Here is a 25,386-nt window from a genome sequence, read left to right as displayed (position 1 = left end):
TCATAGTAAGTCAGAACAGAAACATAGAAAACATCAGAATTGTGGCTTGAATGGTCCCTTAGAATATGTGCTAACTACTTACTTCTGCTAAACAATCTGTTTCACCTTGCATTTAGCTGTGATGCTTGGAGTACATTTCCCAGACCTGAAGAACACTGTGAGGCTCAGAAGCTTGTGTCTCATTTGTTCAATAAAAGATTACCTCATCCATCTTTTCTTTCTAATATCCCGGACAAGTGGGACTGTAAGTATACTGCATTTAAAGGCATTTTATGGAATTACATATAGTAAGTATTATCTATTAGATCTATTGTTATTATCTATTAGATCACGAGAATTTTTCCTTTAAGATTAAAGGAATTTTTCCTTTAAGATTAAAAGGAGGCTATGAGGGAACATGAACACATGGAGGTAAAAGAAATGATGGACATGTTACTATTCAAGATGTTGGGGAAATGAGCTATGAATAATAAATATCTGGTTAGAGTGGATACAACTGAGATAATTTCTTCATAGAGGATCACAAAGGTATGCATGGATATCTTAGCAATCTGTTGGGAAGAAAACTATATAACGAGAAAAGACTGATTTGTGGCCTTTTGGTTTAAAAGTGTGGTTAATTTTAATTCCCTTTGAGTATGAAATGTGAAAGGTAGCACTTCATACCCACTAGATGAGGTAAGACTTCAGAAAGAGTCCAAGTCCTTAGTCTCCCATAAGTTTCTTGTGTAACCCTGAGCAAATCACTTATTCTTTGTTTCCACCTCTGTACATAAGAACAACCATACTGGATCAGACCATCTAGCACAGTATCCTGTCTTCCAACAGTGGCCAATGCCAGGTGCCCCAGACAGAGTGAACAGAACAGGTAACCATGGAGGCTGTGTCTAGACTACACCTCTCTGTCAACAGAGAGATGTAGATTAGGCATGTCGAAATTGCTAATGAGGCAGGGATTTAAATAACCCATGCTTAATTAGCATAAACATGGCCACCGCTTTTTTTTCAACATGGAGCTTTTTTAAAAAAAAAAGGCAGTCTAGAGGGGGATCTGTCGAAAAATAAACCCTTTTTCTACAGATCCTATAAACCTCATTTTTTGAGGAATACAGGATCTGTTGAAAAAGGGTATATTTTTTGACAAATCCCCATCTAGACTGCCCTTTTTTTAAAAAAAAGCTCAGTTTTGAAAAAAATGTGGTGGCCATGTTTATGCTAATGAAGTGCGGGATATTTAAATCCCTGCCTCATTAGCAATTTTGACGTGCCTAATCTACATCTCTCTGTCAACAGAGCTGTGTTGTCTAGATGAAACCTAAGAGATTCTTCTCCGGTCACCCATACCCAGCCCCTGACATATAGAGGTTAAGGACACCATTCCTATCCATCTTGACTAATAAGCATTGATGGAACTATCCTCCATGAATTTATCTAGGTTTTTTTTTTGAACCCCGTTAAAGTCCTGGTTTTCACAACATCCTCTGGCAAGGAGTTCCACGGATCAACTGTGGGTTGCGTGAAGAAAAACTTCCTTTGTTTTAAACCTGCTATCCATTAGTTTCATTTGGTGACCCCAAGTTCTTATGTTGTGGGAACAAGTAAATAATGTTTCCTTATTCACTTTCTCAACAACTGTCATGATTTAATAGACCTGGATAAAAAAGACTGGAATATTAGCACTCTCCTACCTCACAGGGTTATTGTGAAAATAAATACATGGAAGTTACACTAATGCAAATTTCCTTATTGTACACATGGGCTACAGTCCTGATCCTAAAGGGAGTTCAATACCTTAGTAGAGCCTTATTGATTTCAATAAAGTTCCACCATTTATGAGCAAATAGGTCCATGTGTATTAAGGTCAATGCAGGATCAGACCTTTTTGTTTGTTTGTTTGTCTTTTGTAACAGTCAACAATGACTCCTCATTATGTTGGAAAGCAATGCAAGTCCCTAAACAAAAGGTGTGCTTGTAAAGTTTTCTTTTGTATTGTTATGCAAGAGAAGAAGGGAGTACAAGATGCATAGATTCACAGATTTTAAGATCACAAAGGACCATTAGATCACCTTGTCTGAGTCCCCATGAAACACTGGTCTAAGGTTTCATCAAGTTGCCCTGATATAGAATTTCACCTTTATTTGCTATGAATGAAAGGTGTTTTTAATATGTCAAAGGATGAACTGAAAACAATTATAATAGGGACTAATCCCTCTTTCCAACCATATTACTGGTGTGGGGTCAGAGGTAACGATGAGGGAGACAACGATGTTGTTCTATTGCATGAAAAGTGACTGAGTATATTCTAGTCTTGAGGGATTTTTTTGTAATTTCAGTTTCATGATGGGATAATAGTCTGTGGTAATCTATGACATAATGTTACATATTTGAAAAAATTTAATAAAAATAAACTATTTTTAAACATGCATGGCCATCCAATACACCATGAAATTTTGGATACGGGACCACCAAGCTTATGGAACTGTTTTCCCCCATTACAGCCATTCTGAAATCTATTACTTTTATTTCTGTAACATGAACATAGGTTATTAACACTTCAGCTGACTTCTGTGGAAATGGTGATTCACTCCTCTCAGTGAGTTAATAAAAACATATGAAATTGCCTTCAAATGACTTTTCAAACCATAAGTAGGCTAATTTAGAAAGAAAACTATTTGTACCATAGGAATCTGTTGCCTATATATATAAAAACTCTCTAGTTTTCACAAGAGTATAAACTGATAATAATTGTGTTCCTACACTGTCATATGTCAAGGGATAGGAAACTATAAACACTTGCCTGCAATCTGCTGTTACCTACAATGGTGCTAATCTGGAGTTACTCTACCAGTACACATGAGAATGGAATGTGGTCCATTAATTACATTTCTGTAGGGTCTGTATTTTTAGACCCATTTTTCAGTTGGAAAATTGAGACACAGAGCTATTACTTGATTTGTCCTATTTAGTGAACGTGTCACTGGTAAAGCGGGAGATAAAACTCCCAATCCTGCCTCCCAGTTTCTTATAAAATTGAGAGTTTGTAAACAATAGTTATGATAGAAATAAACTTGGAAGCTGTTATGATGATGAGATCAACAAGAACATAATTTCTAAAACTTTATTTGCATCATCTTGCATCATCTGATATATTTACAGAAGAAAAATGATCCTGTGGTCAAGGCATAGGGTCTCAGATCTAAGTTCATTTCCTAGCTAAACCACAGATTCCCAGTGTGATCATGGTTAACTCACATTATTTCTCTATGCCTTAATTCCAAAACTGTAAAATAATAATACTTTCTTGTCTGTGTTTTCTGTTTAAATTATGTACTTTTCAAGACAGGAATTGTCTCTGGCTGTGTGTGAAACAAAGTGTGGCCCTAGTCTTGGTTGGCATCTTTAGGATCTCCTATACTGCAAATACAAACATAAATTATTATTAGTAGTAATAATAGTAACAATAATTTAAACTAACATTCCGTTATGAATGGTCATCATTTTGCTACAGCACTTCATCATAATTTCATTTCCCCAATAAGGTCTTATTTTAGAAATCTTTGGTTATGGGCCTACCCGTTGCAAATATCACAAGTATGAGAAATATTTCTAATTGTGCAATTTAAAGGACTTCCCAGACTTTTGCTCTTTTCTATTAATTGCAAGGTTCTGTTCACATAAATGAAGTTTGTAGCCCTTTCCTTTGTGTGGACAGCCTTCTCAATCCCTATACAAATCAATGTTCTGTTGCTCTGTTAAGCTAGCCATGCAGAAAATGGTTTCCAGCCTAATAATAGGAGTAGCAAACGTATGAACTCTATACCTCAATGAGGTGCTAACTTCAAAGCCTAGTTACTTGGGAGTTGGGGCCATTTAAATGCTCACATTATTAGGCAAGGAAGTCTAAGAAACAAGCACTCAGTGGGAGTCAAAGAACTTTTTAAAAAGCATTTTCTTTATGCTCATCACACCACAATTCATTTAGGATGGGCTCTTTTTCTATGCCTACCAGTTCTCTAATTAAGACTTTTTCATTTGCCACAGTGTTTAGGTTGGAAAGAGTCTGTGGTTTTCCGTGCACCCTTTCATGATTGGCATATTTTTTCTTTCCCCCATCCCCATAATTATAATTACAATACAGCAGCTTATCTCTTGCTCAGAGGATGGGTAAATTTTTCCTTCATATAACTGCTCCTACCAGCTGTTGACAGTCAGGGAAATGCTGTGCACTGACCCGAAAATGCTTATCTACATTACTCAGTGTTGAACGCAACTGTGAACCAGTATAGGCCAAGAGAAATTGCATTCAGCACATCAGCTAACAGTGATTAAAGCCTAGCTTAATCAAAGTGTAATCATGATACTGTATTGTATTTGTTGTAGTCAACATTGGCCAATCGGTCATGATCAGCATCATGTCAACTGACTTGATGGCTCACAATTCTAGTCAATATGATAAAGTTCTGTCATAGAGATGACTGTATAGAGACAGGACTATAACCCATATAAGCACAGCTAGAGAGTAGAAACTCAAATCTAGACTTAAGTTTAAATATCCCATGCTGCAGCATGATTTTATGTCCTTGAACCATCAAAAAAGTTATCTAAAGAGAAAACATGCCCTGTTTAGTCACTGCTATCGAGGCATTTCTTAAAGTAGCCTTTTAATTCAAAAATATATGAACAGACAAGCAAGCTGTGATGAATGGATCACGGGTCTCCTTGGAATTGTCACCCCTGTGCTGGTCACAACACTGAGACCGCCAACCTGCTTTCTAGGGTATCCCACCACTCTCTCCTGCTGGATCAGAAACTCTGGTCTCCTCCAGCCAAAGCAGAGAGTCCTCCAGCCAAAGCAGAGAGTTGGAGCAACAGCCCCACTGCTGAACAACACAGGTGCCGAACCAAGTCAGCTAGGGGAGAGCTCAGCTACAAGGACATTGACAATACCTAGGAACACAATCCCCAAAGAGGACCAATCCCCCAATAAATCTGACTTAGTTTTATAAAAGTTTTACACAGAGAAAGCTTATAAGTTCTCCCTCTTCATTGATGAAAAAAGAAATATTCACAGTGGTTGCTCTCCCATCCACCCCCCAGTAACAATTATTTATAGTGGACTTGATGATAAATAAAAGTATTTGTATTAAGTATAAAAAGTAGGATTTAAGTGTTTGTAAATGAAAACAGACAGATCAAAATAAGTTACTAAGCCAAAATAAAGAAAACACACCATCTAAGCCGAATACATTAAGAAACCTCTTACCTGCAAAGTATATTCCTCACCCCTTGTCCCTGTTTCTGATAAAATGCTTCAAGGCAGAGTTAATTTTTTTTCTCTGGCTTGTGTCTACAGCTGTCTGTGTCTTTAGAGTTCTTTGTTTTCAGGTTTCTTCATGTGTATCCTCTTAAAGTGGGAAGGCAATTTCAAAAGGCAACTAAAGACAAAATCCTGATTGCTTTCCATTCCTTAAATAGACTTTCCCCAGGGTAACAACCATTTGCTTAGACTCTCCATTCCCATGGAAAAATACCAGATCCAAAATGGAGTCCAGCACCAGGTGCTATGATCACATGTTTTTCTAGGACCAACCACAGTTTGGGCTTACAAGAAAACATTCATAGATCATTGACTTGACCACTGAGCCATTTAGTTCCTAAAGTATCACTAATGGCTTTTACTAGTATACCTGGACTAATAAAACAGATTCCCACTTAATATTTCTAACTTCACAAACAAGAGAGATATGAACACAAAAATCCCCGTTTCTGAACAGGAGGCTTCCTAATATTCTTACCCCATACCTCACAAAGCTTTATGCATTCTTGTAGTTGGCTGACCCTGTACACCTTCAAGAGGAAGTGTTGACGTAATTAAGACTGGACAAATTGAGAAAGAAGTGAACTCCAGAGATAAGGCCAGAGCCTTTTGGCTAATTGTACTTGTTGGCAGTTTTCTCTCTAAGTCCTGGGGCAGCACAGCTTCACAGGTGATTACTCGGCCCCACCCAGTCAGAAGCTCAGGGCTCCATGAACAGAGCTGATTGACTGGGCAGGGCTGATTAATCACCTGTGAAGCTGTGCTGCCCTGCAGCTTAGAGGGAACACTGCTTGTTGGGCCTGGGAATAGTGTATAGGGTGGGTTTATGTATTTTTTTGAGAAAAATGCATGTAGATTGTCTTACCTTCTTGTGCCCTCAAACATTGCAGAAATAGTTATCTTGTTGTGACTCCAGCCTTTCTTTGTATTAATAAAAATAAATACCCTGTTGTGCTTTATATTTGGTTAACTAAAAAAATTTGTATCGTCAGAGAAAACACCTCTCATTACTGTTCAAGTTTTTACATAGTCAGATTCAGTGGGCAAGGAATCTTGAAGAGTGAAAAATAAAAATGGGCCCCGCTAGATCTGCATGCAAACTTTCACAAATTTTGTAGGGAGAAAGGGTTTGCCTCCAGGGATTTAGTTTAGCTCTCTATCAAAATGACAGCTGCAAACTTTAGATCTGGGACAGAACTCCCTTTCCAACATGAGATGCTTGGATCTTGGGTGTTATTTCAGGCCATCAATTTAGGAGGACACACATGAGCACACATGCTTGTGTAAACCACATACAAACATTCCTATACAACAGTAAGAAATGGAAACATACTGACTAGAGATTACACTACACCACTAATGATTTTGATTGTAAATGTTATGTCCTGCATCGATGCTCAGAAGCAGAATACTAAAACTTGGGAAAAGTAAAAAGCAGCATATTTTAGGGTGGTAAACAGGCTTTTAGGTCTAAGCTTCCTAATCATTACCTTATGGCTCATAAAAATAGCAATTTGATACCAACTACCAAGAGAGGTAGTTATTTTTCTGCTCTACGCTATACTACCATAAATGCTAAAACTATAAGTACATTTATCTCTTGTTTAAGAGGGATTAGAAAAATGGTTTTGTCTACTACATTCAATGAAATGGTTATTTTCCCCATCATAAGCACATTAAAATTCAAATTTTGAATATCAAATTCAAAAACTTCTCAAGAATGGGCAGAATTTTGAGCAAATATAAACACTAAAAAAAGCAAACGGGTGCAAATTTGTTGGTCAAATACCCATTTTCAATTTCATTATACAAAGTTAAGTATAACTTAAGTGTAAACGCTCTACATCTGAATTGCATAACAGTTCTATCACGGTTTCACACAATGCTACACGTAAGATTGTTTTTAAAATCTCTGGTTTGAAAATATATTGCATGAGTTAACAATAATATTTATCATGTCATTTTTTCACAGTGAGCTTTTTGATAGCTCTCCAGGTAGAAATCTCACTGGTGGGTATGCTCTTTTATTGCTAACCATTTCACTTTTATCTAAGAAAATGACTATGACAAAAGGCTTTTCAGGTTTCGCCACATAGTATCGGCAATATCTGATAGCTTTTATGTGCTCAATTTTCAAATTGATGGATTTGAAAGAAAACTAAAACATAGCCTAGATACTGGCACAGTGCAGGCAGGCACTATATGCATACAAGTCTGCTAATTTACTTGGATTCTTTACCTGCAACCTCCCTGCTGTTTTAATACTGGGGCCTCTTGTGGGTAGAGACAGGCAAGCATGCTGTGTGGTGGTTTTATTGTGATGTGAACAAATGATCATGAGGAAATAACTGGCAGCAACCATCAAACATATTAGATCTAGATTGCCATGCTGGCACTTCAAGGTAAGTGGATTATCATTGTGCCCCCTTATTATCTCCTTTATTCTCTCCCCCTTGTTCCCCTCCCATGCAATGTAGACTAAATACCACCTTGATTGTAGTATTGCTACTATCTGATGGATTTTGGCTGCATTCAGTGACCCCTTTTCAAAGAGAAGGGAGGGGTGCGGACTAGCAAATCACAAAATGTGGAAAATGAGTTAATACTGCTTCAAGTACCTTTGATGAGAAGGGCTGATCCCTAACTCGGGCCTCCGTTTTTAATATCCTCAGTCTGCTTTAATGAGTTTGTGTGTGGTGCAGGGAAAGTTGTTCACTTGTATGTAGCTGCCTTTCAATCATGCTGCCATTTTTCTGCAACTACCAGTGACTCAAGTTTATTCCCTTCGCTAATGCAAGGGCCATCCTGGGCTTCTTTCTTAGGCTAACAGAGTATAATCTTCAAAAACAACTAAGCAATTTGCCAGCCTGAATGCCATTTTCAAAAGTGAATTAGACACTTGTGAGTCTAAGTCTAACTGGAAAGTCACATCAGTGCTTTTGAACATTTTATCCACAGAGCCAATTTTGTCCCTACTGTCACTCTGAACTTGTCTTGAGGGTAATTTTTGTCCACAATGCTAACGATCACTGACATCTACGATGTGCAGTCCCTGTCCCAGTATGGTAACTTTAGGTTTACATTTAAGATGATATGGGGGACTGACAGAATTACCAGTCCCCTGGGCAAGGTGTAGCCTACAAGCTCCCAGAAGGGGTGGGACTGGGGGCTAGCCCGCTCCATCAGCTCTTCAATGCCCCCTCTCATCTGTTGGCAGACCTGGATGGTATGTTGAATTGTTGCCAGGTTTAGTTATCTTTGTACGTCTGCTTCTGCATTGACATAGGTGAAGAGTAGGGATGTTAACATGTAGACAACTACACAACTGATAAAACTGGGCTTATCAGTTAATCCTGTCGAATAAAAGCGCCCCCCCCCCCCCCACTGCCTCTGTATCAGACAGTGATACAGGTGCAGCAGTGCAGAGGGTGAGGGGGGAAGGTAGGAGCCAATACATGCTGGAAGCCAGCTTTTAAGCTCTGCGGATCCACCTGCCCTTCCCTTGCTGCCTCCCTCCCCCCCTTTGCTGCCTCCTACAGAGGTGGGTGGGGGCAGGATCTGCCTGCTCACCCCCACACTGCTGCCTAGAAGCAGCAGCATGAGGAGGGGAGGAGAGGAGGATGCTTCACGGCAATGGCCCCTGTCTGCGGGGAGATTGAGATGACAGAGAGCTCTCTAGCCATGGTTCCTGGGAGCACACTGGCTGCTGGCCCCATCTCCGTGGATTATCAAATATTCATGTAACTGCTAAAATGTCATGCGGTTACACGACTATTCAATTGCACGCTATCTAACATCCCTAGTGAGGAGTATATTTGATTAGCTTTGAAGGGGAAAAAGTCTGAAGAGTCTACTTTTGTAAAATGCTACATCTCCAAGTAGGTGAACGGTAATGAGAAACTTAGCAGTGGGATGAATTGGAAGCAAACACTCGCAAATAAGGCCATTTCAAGCAATGCAAATAGGACTGAATAGGGGGAATTCCCTCAGAATGGGGTGTTTCTGTCAATTGCCAGCTTGTACATCAACAGTGACTTTAGGGAGTACAAGGGGGACAAGAGAGGTGAGTGCTGCCGCATTCCATTTATTCCTAATTGGGGATCCCTCTGGGAGGGACTACTGTGATCTGATTTAGGTTAGGTGCTACTAAGCTGCACTGTATTGTGCTGGGCTAGAGCCAAGCCTGGCAGAGAATCAGAGATCTGTGACCAGCCGAAATGGATCTTGGCTGTAGCAGAGAATCTGGCCCATTACATCTTTTAAAAACACAGACGAGTATCTCTTGCTTGAATAAAATGAGTGACAATGTAGTGCTGTCAAATTAGGTACAAGTGAATATATTCCCAGAATTGAACATACACAGGATTTTCACTTTAAAAGATCAGGCAAAATGTCTTATAAATAACAATTGCACTCCCACTAATGAGAATGAATTGAGTTTGTTTTGTATTCTAGAAAGGAATTCTAGAAGATCTGCTCTATCAGAAGGGTGAATTAAAAAAAAAAAAAGCTATAATTAGCATTTCCAGAGTTTTGTTTTCCAGGTCAGTTGTCTAAAATACATGGGATCTTCATGATACACTTTCTTTTTTCAAGATCTTAATGTTTTTTTATTAGGACAAATTTTGTTTTATTGCCTTGTTTTCCCGTAAAGCCAACAAGTTAAAACAACAGGATTTAATTTTGGATTGGCAGGGTAGCTAAAGGATAATACATTGTGTGGCCCCTCATTTTATCGTTCTCTTTTCCTTCCTCCTGCTTCCCAGACTCATTTAGGTGTTCTACTTTGCCACTGTGCTGTTCAACTTATTGGCCGAAAAATCTTTGCAGGTGATTTATAGAACCCCATGGTTATTGTATGGCTAATGATTCATGGAATTTCATTAAATACCAAGTATGTGCCTGCTTACTGTCTGTGCACACTGCATATTAGAACCTTTGCACTCCCCCTTTGCAAATTGCACCCATTAAAGTCCCAGACAAAAGGTCCTCTCAGTAGCTTACATATTTTCCCACATGTGAGAGAGCAATTGGAAACTTCCTCTTGATAACTAAAAACTTTTGAATTAGAATTTATGAGACGGGTCTTTTGGTCTCATTGCCTAAGGGCTGAAATAGATCCCAGTGTGTACAAGTGCTCCTTTGATGCATGGAGCTGCACAGGGTAACATTTATGAACAGGATCAAAAAGTGTAAAGCAAGGACAATGTGTGGAGGCCCTTACTCTGACACAAGGAGCCAGAGTCTGTATGTTTTCCAAGGCTAAAAATGTAAAAGTATATGGTCAGGATAGCAGCACACTCCAGATCCTTTTTAATTGTAGTAAAACCCGAGATAAAATAATGGCTGTTGGTGCTACAACTTCCTTTTCTTCCCTGTTCACCTAGAAAGGCTTTCAAGCTGCTTTTGCCTTTGTGAAAATATTCATCATGCTTGTGTTAAAAGAACTATATCAACAAGAAAATGGTGGGCCACATCCTGAACTGGTGTAAATCAGTGTGGCTCCACTGAAGTCGATGGAAGTAGAGCCACACCGATTTTCTTAACCCGAGTATTTGGTTATAGCTTTTAAATTGACATTGTCTTTGTTTTTCTTTCCGTCTATTTGCAGAGTAAGAATGTCTTATCATGAAGTAACTTATTTTCAGTATAACTTATCCTGGCCCCAATTCAGAATAGAATCTAAATCTAACTTTAACTTCATGAGTAGTCCCTTTGGCTTCAGTGGGAGTACTCAGGAGTTTACAATTAGGTGCATTCTTAAGCCCCTGTGTGGAAAAGGTCATGATGATAACTGGAATTGCCATGTGTACATGACAGTACAAGGGAAACTATTCAGGACCTGCATGTGATTGTATGAGATTTCAATATATCTGAGTTCACGATAAGTGGGCTCCCATGAATTTGTATCTGTAGATGTTATATAAGAAAAAGAGGGAGAAAAAGAGAAATTAGGCAGTCTCAGGTTATTCAGCAACCTCTCTAGAGCAGGGATGTACAGCACTGTAAAATGGTCATGCTGTACAAAGCTTGTTTACACACTTGTCAGGTGAAATCTGTCCTAGATGCAGATCCTTGGTATATTAAGGTTGGCAATACCTTTAGAACAGTAATCAAGTCGCAGATATTAGCTGGGAGGGATGCTTTAATCAGAGGTGAAAGTGAGCTGGTATGGCAAACTTGAAAGAAAGTGGCTATCAGTATGTGCTGGTACACAGCTGATGACCATGCCGGCAGGGCTGCCAATTCGGTGGGGGTAGGGGAAGGAGAGGCAACTGATCTGAGTCCTGGTGATGCAGCAGCAGCTAGAGCCACAGGGGGCAAGGGCCAAACAACACTGAAGGGCTGGCTGGGGGCAACTGGCCCCCCCATCCCCACCCTTTCTGCCCAGTGTCTCCCCCACTCCCTTTGCCTGAGAGGTCCCCGAGTACAGTGACCCTGAGTACCAATAAGACCCTGCTTTCATCCGTGGCTTTAAGAGGTGTAAGCATCAGGAATAGTTAGATTGTCATGAGTGACAGCTGGTTTGACTCAGCTTTTCTACATTCTGTGGCTGATAAATTAGTTACCATCCCATTTATTTTGTGTGTGTGTGTGTGTATTCTGAACAAAGCCTAAAAACACTGACTTGCCCAGGGGACTTTCCAAAAGGTTAGATTTTATCTTGGTGTCTTTGGCCAAGATATCTGCTCTGTTGTCCAGTAAAACTGAAGCTGCCCATCTTGCCAGAGGCACTGCACCTTAGAGGTGATATTTTTAGAGTGGAATGTGTCAGTTTTAAAACAATCCAAGATCCTTTGGTATAAAAAGTGCTACATGAAAGTTCTGACCAAAAAAATCAGAGACTTTACTAGAGCTGGCAGCTCAGTGGCCCAACACGTTCTGGGATGTGTTTTTATAGTGGCCAGTCCTGCTGGTGTGTTTGTCCCTGCTAGTTAGAAGCTTCAGGGGGTAGCCGAGTTAGTCTGTACGGGATAAATTTTAAAAATAACAAATAGTCTGGTAGCACTTTATAGACTAATAAAACATGTAGATGGTATCATGAGGGTCATCTGAAGAACTGGGTTGTGCCCATGAAAGCTCATGATACCATCTGCATGTTTTGTTAGTCTATAAAGTGCTACCAGACTATTTGTCGTTTTAAAGTTTATCTTATTTAGGCTTGTTTTCTAGTAAGTCTGACTAATAATAACTAAAAAATGTTGTAAAATATCCCTGGTAGTTTTCTTTATCCAATAGAGTACATCTATTGGATAAACAGACCGGATTAAGACTATCACATCCTTTTCATCTCGTATGGACCAAATATAGGAAAGTTCCACCCAAACTCTTCTTCAGGACAACAGGATAAATACTGAAGAGGCTTTCGCATGGAGTGGACTGAGGATGATTTATGAATGAATGGGATCTGTCGGAAGTACAGTTTACACATGGAATACAGAAAAAGCTCTGTTCGGTATCACTGTTGATTTTAAACCTTGACTCAAATATAATTGGGTTTGCAAACTACTTTGAAGAAGTTATAGGGGAGAAGCATAGAGGGAAAAAGACAAAACAGTGCAATCAGAGCTGTACAAGAATGGAGCATAGAACAGGCACCATGAAGAACAAATCTAGAAACTGAAAAATGAAGAGATGGGTAAGACAGAAAAAAAAATCTGAAGAAACAAATGGGAACATAATCTATACTAAATTACACCTTGTGCAATCTGTTTGACCTCACTGGAAATGCACAGGAAATAGCTCAACAAAGAATTAGATCAAGCCAGAATACATACCAGTTAAAGGGTCCCAGTTTATTCCAGCTGAGAGATGTTCTCTTTCCAATATATAAAACAAGTTTCACTTGAATCATAACAATATGTTGAAGGAGGAATTTCAAAAGATGAATTACTCATGGAAAAAAATCAGAGTTTAAATTACCAAAAAAAAAAAAAAAAAAGGTTGACAAACTCAAACTGGTCTTGTGGATTATCCTAAATAATATGATGAGCATGTAAAATCTCAAATTCCAAGAATTTCTCTAATCTCTAATGATAGTCATGCTTATCCACATAATAAAGTAATCATCACTCTACTCATTATAATCAAGTATCAGTTTCAGGCATTTCACCAACTTTAAAACTCAAGTGAAAAAATAATGTTAAGATGGTCAGGTAAGAGAAATGGAAGTGTACGTCATTACAGAAGCTAGGGAGATAGGATTGTTGGGTCAATAAAACACCTAAGAAGTTGGGGGAGAAAATTAGGAGAGGAATGAGACTTGATTGGGTATTCCAAATGTAAGTAATAAAGAAGAATTGATTGTTATTATTAAGAAAATAGATGATACTATACAGGCATTGGCGGGAGGCCAACAGGGTGCTGAGCCCCTGGGTAATGTGTCAGAAGGACTGAGGCCTCAAGTGGAAGGGATAGGGCTGAGTTTGTCTCCTTCTGCCAGCCCTTCAGTGCCCCCCTTCCCCTGGGGCTCCAGCAGTAATTTAAAGGGCTCTGGGCTTCTGCTGCTGCTGCCTGCTCCTGGTCAGTTGTCCCCATTGCAGTCCTTCCTCCCACTCCTCCCCTGTCAGCGGTCCTTGCTACTGGTTAGCTAAATGTAGGGTTTCACAAGTACACAGTAACATTACCCAATGAAATGTGAGCCGTCTTCTAAGATTTATTCCACTATAAATTGGGTTTTAACAATATAATAGAAATCTGGGAAAGTGAAATTGGAAATGCGGGTGTATTTTGAAAGTTCAGTCAAATTGGGTGACGTTTGGCACTGAACATTTATACTTTTTGGTAAGATTCCATTAACATTGCTTAATTTGACTGCAATAACTAGAAACTTTTCAGAGCTGTGACTGTAACACTTAGGCACAACAGGATGGCTGAAGGGCAAAACAGACGCACTCAATCTGAACTTCCTCCACCTTTATAAGTTTAAATGAAATCTAGGTTTGATTTGGATAATCATCTAAAAAATTGCATTATTATCATGATTCAGGAAAGCACATGCTTAAAAGCTAAGCATATACTTAAATGTTATTCTGAATATGGGTCGTAAACTTCAAACAATATATAGCAAGGTCCAGTGGCAGAGATTCAGAAGATCGGGGTTCCATTCTTGGTTCTTTCATTGGCTCGGTTACAGACTATACGAGTGCTATAGTCTGTAAAATAAAGATACTTATGCTCACCTGTCTTGGTAAAACACTTAGAAAACAATAGAAGAAAAATACTGAGACAGACTTTCTCAGTGGATTTCTGGTAGTTTCTCCTTTGAGTCAGGCAGGACATAGCATGAGAGCTGAGAGAGTAAGATACTTACTGTAAAATTCTTGTGCCACAACAGTAAGTGGCAAGACTGATACAAGATCCCTTGTGAACACTCCCTCCGCATATTTTACAAACATATCTGCTGAGTCAAAAAATGCCCTATTCTGGGATGATAGCACAATAGTGCTGACCATGAATAGATAGCAATGGATATCCATAGATAGCTGCATCTGCAGATATTAATGCTAATAGCTGCGGCTCATTTTTGCAGATATGGTTGTAGATGTGGATACAAATTTTGTATCTGTGCAGGGCTCTATGAATAGAACTGGTGAGATTGGAAAAGCCACATTTAAGTTAATGAAACTACACCAATTTATACCAGCTTCAGACCTGGCTCAAAGTAATTGCTTCATCATGCCTCTATGAGATAGAGGCAGCAAAGTGGGGGAGGGAGGGATACTTCAAAGTGGCAGCACCACACAGGTGAGCCAGCGATCAACTGTGCGATGCTGCCACTTTGAAACTCTAAGGCGGCATTTCAAAGGGGCAGCCACCGTACAGCAGATCCACGGCTCTGCCCCTTTAAAACCTGAAGTGCCATGGACCCCGGAGTCAGCTGGAGTTCCCAATTGACCCTGGATTCTGGGGAAATGCCACACGAAGCCCAGGATCAGCTGGGGAGTCCTCAGCTGCCCTCGGGCTTCATGGCACTGCCCCTTTAAAATGCTGCTTTGGCATTTCAAAGGGGCATCATCGCACAGCTGAATCCAGGATCAGCCGTGTGGTGGATGCCCCTTTGAAATGCCACCTCTATGTTTCAAAGGGGCAACCATGGAGTCTGGGGTCAGCTGGGGATTCCCCAGATGATCCCCTCCGTGCGACATTTCCCAAGAACCCGGGGTCAGCTGGGGAGTCCCCATGTGATTGTGGGTTCTGCTGAGCAGTCCCCCATAGACCGTGGCATGGGGAGTCCCCCTCTGACCCCAGGCTCCATGGCTTTGAAATGCACAAGAGCTCCTGCTGGGGACTCTTGTACATTTCAAAGCAGGCACCTGCATGCAGCCCAGAGTCAGCAGGACTTTCCACTGGCCCCAGGCTGTATGTGGAGTTCCCCATTCCTCCTCTGAAACATACAAGAGCCCTCGCTGGAGCATTTCAAAGGAGGAATGTTGAAGTGCCTATCAACTAGTTGAGTAGTCAATGGAAATTCCATCCACTTCTCAACTAGACAATTAACTGCAATTTTACATCCGTAATGCAAATAATTCTTTCTGATGCAGAACAATCTTATTATAGTCAGTAGGACTACTCATGTGAGTAAGGACTTGTAGGCTGAGTTCTTCCCCAGTTAAAAGTTGTGTTTGTATTTGACTGACAGAGCTTGAGGCAGTAAAGAATCCATTGCTGATGATAACTCAGAGTTCATCGCATTCTCACTTCCTTAAGTCAGAGCTCATTCTCTAGCTTCCACGTGATGGGCTCATAGCCAAAGCCATGAGTCTGTGTGTATGTGTTCAGGACAGTTAATATTTATGATGCATCTTACTGGGAAAATTAGTATAAAGCTGTGTTCCAGAAGTACATTTATCCCATGACCTAGTTTTATGAACAACACACTGAAACATGGCCCACTTGATTTAAACCGTTGTCACCCATTCTGATGGATACAATGCCTAGCTTAGCTTATGCAATGCAAGCTAGGATTTTTGCAAAAATGCAATGTGTATTTGTGCAAGGTAAACAGATGGTAATACTTTTGTTAATACTAAACACACACAAAGATATTTATCAAAGGACCACATGTAAGGTCCGCAACTCTTGGCAGACATCCCTATGCTGTTACATCAGCAAATAAGAGCATTTTACTGCATTAGTGACTGTTTGGGTTTTTTTTTCAGGATCTGTTTTAGAGTAGACAGGCAGCTGCCCAGAATGCCATATTTCAGAGCCTTGTGATCTCATCATCTGTGGTACCAAGCATCCACATCTTTGTTTGAATTCATTAAGAATTGTAGATACTCTAGCTAGCTCAAGCCCTTGTGTGGGAAATCCACTGCAGGAGACAGCTCTAGAGAATGGATAGGGCAGCTGGGGGTGAATACTTGAAAAAGTTGGAACAGGGATGAGAGAGATGGGCAATCAGAGTAAAGGAAATGGAAAGAATGGATTTGGGAGGCTGTGGGAATGTCAATTACTACACCAACTACTAAAATACAGCAATCTTTTTTTGGAGGGGGTGAAAGAGATTGTAGTTTTTTAGTAGTATGCAGTAATGCTACAAGTCATTTATGTCAGAAAGGAAAGGGAATATATCCCTCTGAAACTATAGGGAAATTTTAGTTTGACAGACATAGATTTTCCAAAAGTTCTTGGTACCGATGACAAGCTCATTCTGTGATAGCACTGTGGCCTGACTTCAATGTGCTTTTATTAGCAAATAGGATAATAAAATGTGCATGCAACTACTGCTGAGGAGATCTATCTTACCTAAAGTTTTCTACCGAGACACAGGAAAATATCTAGTGTCCCACTTCAGGAAAGCACTTACACAATGGGAATTGAGCATGTGCTGAAGCACCTTTCCCAAATAAGGATGCTTTCCTGAATCAGAATATTTAGTTGGTTATAAGGGCGGAGGCAGGAATATTCTTCAGAAAAAATTCAAAAAACTGTCAGCCACCTCTATACACAGGAACCTTATGCACACTTAATTGCATTTTTTTCCATATGAAGGCCTAATGAAATCAATGGGGCTATTCACAAGTTTGGGTACTTCTAACTGTGAATAAGATATCGCTATCTCATCCATAACTATTATGCAGTGCTGCTGCTAATAATCATTATATCACACGTATAGGCCAGAGTGTGAGCTCCTTGCTCCTTTTGGTGAGCAGCTACTCACAGATGCAGTTCCATTGACTTTAATGGAATGGCTTGTATGAGTAAATGGGAAATAGAAAATCACAGTCTGGCCCCAAGTTTGTTAAAAATAATCATTTAAATAATAATTGTATAATTATTCAACATACTTTTATTTATTTTTTGGTACATGAATCAAAAACGTTAGCTCAATTAGGTTACGCACCTAAGGGAAAAAAGTCAACGTGAGACAAAGGCCCTGATTCAGTAAATGTACACACAGGCTCAGAGCCAAAGCCATGTGCTTAGCTTTAAGCATTCACTTAAATTCCATTGAGTTTCTGAACTGAGCAGCAAATAGTGTTAAATTACTTACCATTAGTGCCGTTACTATTATGTTCCGCTCAGCCATGGTCATTTCTTCTGTTATTTAAACAGACTTTCTCTAATACCCTGTACAAGAACTGAAATCCAACCTATTGACCACTGGGAAAGCTTCCAATAATTGCATATTGGAGAAGCAAATCAGCAGGCATAGCAGGGGTATGTACATTCTCATAAATATAATATTCAAATTCATTTGCCTATATAAATTTAATGTAACTATTAAACCAGCCTTCTAGTTGCTCTGGGGTTTCTTTTAAACATTTTCTCTGCTGTAAACATTCCATTCAATATTTTCTGTATCATGTTAAAATTCAAAGGACATTCATCATCAGATGAGATAATTAACACAGCCTCCTACCAAAAGCTAAACATGCTACAGTCTCTTTTCTAATGTATGCATTTCAATGGTATTTCCAAACAGAGTTACAAGGGTTTAGTATTTTTCCTTCTGGATTTCATCCAAACAAAGTATTTTCCATTTAAAACCAAACTCATCAACTGAGGAGGCTTTCTTTGGGCTATAACATCTTCTATGGAAGAGATGGAGGGAACAGACTGGAAATACTTAGCTTAGTTATTTCTCTCTCCCTATTCCTCCCCAATCTAGAGGTCAGTTATGAGCCAGATAAAAAATAGCAGAGCAGATCTTCACCTAACATAAATTGTTATAACGCCAGTGATGTCAACACAGCTATGACAAGTTATGCTAATTGAGATCTGCCTTAAGATATCTAAGATTTCTATCATATCTGCTACCTATGATATTATTTAAGAGGAATTTCAGTTGCATGCCTGAAGGGTGTATAACTCTCACTGCCTAATTATCCTTTTTACTGCAACTTGTTTCTTTTTTAGCTAGCCACCCTTCACCCCTCAAAAAAAGAAAGAGGAGGAGGGATGACTTGGAGACGGACCAAACTGGCAACAGTCTTTCCTCCCAGCCTGAATATTGAGATTGAGATAAGAAGATTCACCTCTATGATGGTCCTGAAACAGGACTTTGGATCCAAACTTTCTCTAAAGTTTTAAGTAAAATTTTCAACTGTCTCTAAGTCATTTTGGATCTTAAGTCACATTGAAGATCAGAGAGACGTAGGCTTCAATGGGTATGCCTAAACAGCGATTCGACAGTACGGCTAGCCTGTTCCAGCCAACCTAGGCTTGTAAGGTTCAGGCAGTGGGACTGTTTCACAGCAGTATAGACTTCTGGACTCCAGCGGGAACCTAGACATCAACACAGCAATAGCCCTGCAGCCTGAGAGCACAAGGCCAAGTCAGCCAACACGGGCCAGCCATGGGTTTTTCTTTGCTTTGTAGATATTACCCTATGCGTGCATCTAAACTGCACCTGCAGGTTGAAATAAGATATGTAATTTGAGCTACACAAATTGCCTATCTTATTTCAATCTCATTTCAAAATAGTTATTTCGAATAAAGCGCTATTCCGAAACCTCCCTTTAACCCTCGCAGAACAACTGTTACAGGAACGCCAGAATAGTGCACCCATTATTTCAAAATCTATTTTGAAATAATAGGCGCGTTTAAAGATGCGGAATAGCTATTTCAGGATACTTCCAGTATTCCAAAATAGCGACACTGTCTAGACATAGCCTTTGTGACTTAGGTGCTTTAAAACTTTACCCTAGTGGTCTGATTTTGATTTCACAGTGGTGAGCTAAGATTTGAAAAAGTGATTAGTGAAATAAGTCCCTCAGCTTTTGGTTGCCCAATCTGAGACATTTTAAAAGGAATCTGATTTGCAGTAGGTAGGTGCCCAGCATTTCTGAAAACCAGTGAAGTTATACACACAAACATCCAGAGGGAGATCAAAATCAGGGCTCAGTTAGGTGCTGAGCTGATACTCATTGGCATAACTCCACTGAAATCAGTAGAGCTTTGTTGATTTATACTTGTTGAGAATCTAGCTGTCAATTTATACCACAACCTACTTCCTGTCCTCTAACGACAAAAGGCATGGCAAGGAGAGATTTTCCACATGCTTAAATGATTTAGAAGCACTATTGAAAGTCAGTAGGTTGTAGGGCTAAATCTGCAAATGAACATAGGCATTGCAATGCCTAACTTTTAGGTGTCCTCATGCCCACTGAACTCCTGAACCTTTAAATTAGGTGTCCAGACTCCCCATGCAATGAATGGGGAGAGCAAGAATAGTATTCTCAGAAGTCAGCAAGATAAATGAGGAACCACTTTAATTATCCAAAAGAAAATACTGTGGCGAGGGGTGGATCTTAGTCCCATGACTCTGGAATGGTGCCTATCTTCACTCTGTGTTCATAGCCACGAATGTCAAGTGCCTATGCCAGGTCAGCCTTTTCTCAGGAAAAAACAGAGAAAGGGAGACTACCCAAATTCCAGTAAACATAGTAAACAGGACATTGACCTGCTCCAAGTCAGGCAGAGGAGGGCTTTTGAAAACTGATTTCTCACAGCACAGTCGAGTGTCTGGACTAGTGGATATTCTGGGACATGAGTGCCACTGCCCCAGTACCAAACATTCCTGATCTGGTTGCCCTCATCTGTCTTTTGTGTGACAGCCAACCCAGTCGGCATGCTCTAAGAACTACCAGATCGGGCCCTGCAGGTGAGATAGGTGGGGGAATGCCTAGCTTGTGACTCCTGTTGGGACTTAAGTATGAACCAGGGCTCTGAGCAGCTTGTTGGTATTGGGACCTAGGCAACATTGCTCACCCCCTCTGGCAGAAAGTGAGGCACTAGGTATCTTTGCTGTCAGAAATTTACGTGCGCAGGGAATTTGTGCATATGTGCGTCTTTGTGCATGTACTTTTAACTGACAGTATACAAGCCCCGCCACATAACTGGCAAAAGTCCTACTAACATTCCTAAGAGCAAGAGTGGGCCCAGAAATGCAACTAATCTATTTCAGAAGGGAGTAAACTGTACAATTTACAATTTAGCTAATCCTAGTCACAGGCTGCGTGAGATTTCTTGTTCCCGTTTGCTTCACAAGATAAAACATGGATTACGGTAAGAAATAAAGGAACTAGAGATATTGTGCAACCAATATTCAAATGAATAATCTCATTCCAGCCAAATGGACTACTTGAATAAGCAAGGATTGATTGTTGGATGGGGCCTTTTCACTGCATAAAACTCTATGGCTACATCTACATTGCAGGCTCCTTGCACAAGAACTGTTTTGCACAAGAGTTCTTGCACAAAAGGTCTGGCACAAAAGCGCGTCCACACTGCCATGTGCTTTTGCGCAAGAGCATCCATGGCCGTGTGGACACTCTCTTGCACAAGAAAGCTCTGATGGCCATTTTAGCCAGAAGGGTTTCTTGCACAAGAAACTCCTGTTGCCCGTCCACACTGCCTTCTTGTGCAAGAGGGCTTATTCCTTGTGGGGAGAGGAATAACTCTTGCATAAGAAGCCCTCTTTTCTGATGTTTTACTGTAAATTTACTTGTGCAAGAATGCACGTGCAGTGTAGACGCTCCACAAGATTTTGTGCAAGAACTTGTGCAGATAAATCAACTGATATGTTTGAAGGCAATAATCAATAATTATAACCTCAACATATTTACCATAACAATATTATTTAATCCAATTCCTTGAATGTTCCTCGGTGCCCTTTTGGAAGCCTAGTAGGGGGAGCAAGGAGAAGATGTTCTTTCTTTGAACCATTCATTAACTAACCCTAAGCTTTGTTAAATACTAGCCTAGTGGCCTTGGGACAAGGGAGGGGATCTGAGTTTGCCAGGGGCAGAATGTCAAGACTTATGGGTTCTTCTGCTTGAATGAAGTTGAGAACGTGGACTGTAACCAATGTGGCTGCTCCTTTCACAGGCAGCTTCAGGGCACAGTGGACCCTCCACTATGAAAATGAACCTCCTGTTTTGCAAATTGGTGCACCTCCGCTCTTTGCGGCTCTTCTCTCGACTGTATGCTTGGTTGAGTTTCACATTCCACATGATGCTTACACAGAAAAAAATAGCAGAACATAGTCAGGAGGCAAAAATTCACATCTCCTAAAGCCCCTGAAAAATCCTGAAAAGGCAAAGAGGAGATTAAAGGGTTATTGGATCGCAATAACCCTTAAAAATGTAATGACTGATACTGAATGCTGAGAATGAACTCTCTCTCCCCCTATTTCAGACAAAAGAATGTTTCCTAAGCTCTGGTTTCAAATGGACTATTTGCAGTGGCACTAATGACTGTTTCAGAGCCTCCTATTTTCAACAACAACCTTGATCATGTTTTCTCAAACAGAAGAGTTCTATCTATCAATCTTCGAGCAACAAAAATTTGAAATCAGTACTTAAAGCTATTGAAATGGAACAGATAAAACCCAGAGGGGGGAAAATTAGCATAACAACCAAAAGGAAGATAGGAACAAAAACAAAATTAAGGCAAGCTGATATCAGAAAGCATGGAAGAGCCTTCAGGCAGAGAAAGACATTGTACAATGCATGGACATGGTATTGACAGCACATTGTAAAACAGCTCATTCCACAAATTAGGATGGGGAAAGGGGTATTAGCCAGTGAGGCAAACTGCATGTCTGATCATAAAATAGGTGAGAAACTGGGGAAGATAACACTGATGTTATTACACAAAGACTAGCTGCAGTTTCTATCCCCCTTTGAACAGATTTTTAAAATAACTAAATACTATTTTTGTACCAGGATAATGCTTTATGAAATTATTTCTTCTTGTTTGAGTTTTTAATGAAGTCAACACAGAATGATCAGAGACTGGAGCAATACTGGAAGGAAGATTTTAGGGGTGGAGGATTGGTCTTCACATTAATCCATGCTTTATTACATCTCCGCTTAGCCCTGATCTACAAAGAGTTCCTGTACCATGGGAAAGAAATGTTTTGGTTAGGGGAGTTATATAAGTTCTGCTACTTGTGTGGAAATTATTTTGGTATAAAAGTGCCTTACATTCATATAGTTTATTCTCCTCAGATGGCAGGGGTGGGTAACATTTTTGGGTCGGGGGCTGCTGACCCACAGAAAAATCAGTCAGCGGCTGGGCACTGCGGAGAGACGGGGAGGGGATTGGAGTGCCAGTGTAGACTCCCCAATGCTGGGGGAGGCCCTAAGCCTCAGGGGTCAGATTCAGGCAACCCAGGGGCTGCATCCGGCTCCTGGACCGTAGGTTCCAAAGCCCTGTCATATGGGAACAACTAAATCAATAACATTATTTTTACTTTTGTAACTGTGCCCCTGCTAGAAACTTGTACTACTTTAACTGTACCAGCATAGTTAAATTGTGTGATTTTTTTATAGACTGCTCTAAATTTGGGTGTAATAAAACCTGCTCTCATCTACTTTGCATGCATCAGGCTTAATCTGAAGTAATGCGTATATTATAGGCTAATTATTTGTGAGTCCTACTTTTGCAGGGAATAATATGAGTTGTTTAGGAGGGGTAGTTCCTTGACTTTTTTGCTGTATTGTTCACATTCTGTGGAGGAGAAACTCTGTACCCAGAAATGTGATTAATTGCACAAATTGTAGGAAGGCGAATACTGATGTCAAATCTGCAGCCATACCAACTTGTGCTGTGATCTAGTGCTATCTTACAAACAAAATGGTAGAGAACATTTTTAAAAATCCAATTATTTTGTATGGAAATTTTGGGGGATTTTTTTTCATTGTTCCAAGGAAAAAATTTGATTTTTTTTTTTACAATTTTTTATTAATGTTTTTGTTTTAGTGAATACTCTGTGTGTGCATGCATGCATGGGGGGGGGGGGGGAATTAAATTTGCTCAAAAAAAATTTCCCACAAAAAAAAGGCAACGAGTGCTAATAAAAATGAGGAGTTCTAAAAGACAACTAAAAGTGGCACCCAAAAGACTAACACATTTATTCAGGCATAACCTTTTGTGGGAAGGAACCCAGTGCTAATAAGAGTCTTTCAGATCTCTATTGTGCTGGTGGTACTTTTCCTCCCTTTAGTCAGCATTGCACTAGTACCTGGATAGGATGTTAGAATTCACTATGTCTCTCCCAAGTGCAGGCTTTTAAATAAGATACAAAATTCAGTTCTTGACCACAGTGGGACCATCATAAACTCCATACTTTAACAAATTTGGAGTTTCTAGACTTCTTTCAGTTGTGTAATTCTGTTCTGCCTACCTAAATCTGCCATATAATTTCCCTATGCAGGGATATTATTCTCCTTCACTTGCTCTCCTCATTCATTCTTAGTCATAGCATAGCAGTAGTAGTAGTAACATTTACTGCTTACATTGCTCTAGGAGGCCTAGACGGAAACTAGGACCCCCTGTGATTGCTATATAATGTTATTGTGCACTGTTCACCTGCTGCTGCACTTCCCTCAGAGGTCATTTCATTTCCATGGTGGATAAATGTATTAAATCTGTAAAGTCCAATGGGATGAAAGATGCACTAAATGCTTAAGATAATTTTCTTAAATAAGGGACCTGCTATAGCGCCTCTTATAGTGAAACTATGTGAAATACACTGACCACAACATGGTGAAATGATCATTTTAAGTTTAAAACATATGCACACTCACTCATGACATAAATGTTCTCTTTCTTTTCTTCTGTTCGTTTAAACAGAGATGCCATTCCTTTCCCCATCTGAGTTAAATACCACAGTATCCTTTTCGGCAGGCTTCTAAGCTAAATCTAATCAAGCTGTGTCACAACTCTGTCAGGCAGGTTGCTCTTTCTTTGGCCTTGAATAATTGGAAGAATGTTGGCACTTGTGCCTGGGCCATGAGAACGTGACCCGGGTTGATATTTAATCTACTTCAGTGCTAGGCTGCACTAGGACTGGGACCTAAACCAGGCCTCAGGAACAGTATGTTAGACATCAGCAGCACTCATTTTACCTTGAAATGGATTCCATTTAATGTATCATTACACTGCTACAGGAGAATGCTTTAATGAGACAGATACATGCACTGGAAAGGATTAAATTGTTGTCCTTTAAACATTTTTGCTTTGCTAGCCTAATAGCTACAAGGTGCTGGGAAATACCTGGAGAAGGCAAAAGGTTACAGTCAATCAAGAGTGTCTAAATCTGAAGGTCTGTCATCTTTGGGTCTGTGAACACATTGCAAGAATTGTAAATATCTCTTTTGTCTGCAACAGGGTTGTGAGGACCAGTATTAAACACTGAAACAGCAAGTTGTGTGTTAAGCTTCTTCCAGGGAAAGTTGGAACTTCTACTGAATTATAAAAATTCTCTGGGTACATTAAATACTTTGAATTCAACTACTTTACTGTGTTACTTAGAAAAACCAAAATTTTTATGTAAACCTCATACACAAATAAAAATTCCGTCGTAACTTGTATTTTGGAAGAGTTTTCGGATTTCTCTTCAGAAGGAGAATATAAGCTCCCTAAGTCCTCAGGAGAAAAAAAAGGAAAGTCTGTGCAGATTTATCAGTTGTCTCTGAAGAAAAATCTTAAGCCACAGTGTATTTCAATAGTTTTATTTCTACTTTCATGCAAATTTCAAGGCAACAAGGAACCCAATGGGGAGGGGTTATCAATAATCAGAACATTTTCCGTAGCTTCACTCATGTTTACTA

The 25,386-nt window shown here is 39.9% G+C and overlaps 1 long non-coding RNA gene across 1 annotated transcript; it reads left to right on the top strand.

Annotated features, from left to right (window-relative positions):
* On the top strand, window positions 1–24,971 carry LOC106732090 (uncharacterized). The gene is made up of 3 exons (XR_012903558.2): window positions 1–244; window positions 17,879–17,983; window positions 18,683–24,971. It is a non-coding gene; the product is annotated as an uncharacterized LOC106732090 (long non-coding RNA).
* Window positions 24,972–25,386: the final 415 nt, after the last annotated feature.

Source organism: Pelodiscus sinensis, chromosome 5 (assembly GCF_052426305.1).
Source record: "Pelodiscus sinensis isolate ZL-2025 chromosome 5, ASM5242630v1, whole genome shotgun sequence".
In the NCBI taxonomy this organism is placed as follows: domain Eukaryota; kingdom Metazoa; phylum Chordata; order Testudines; family Trionychidae; genus Pelodiscus; species Pelodiscus sinensis.
This window is presented reverse-complemented; position numbering and strand designations above follow the sequence as displayed.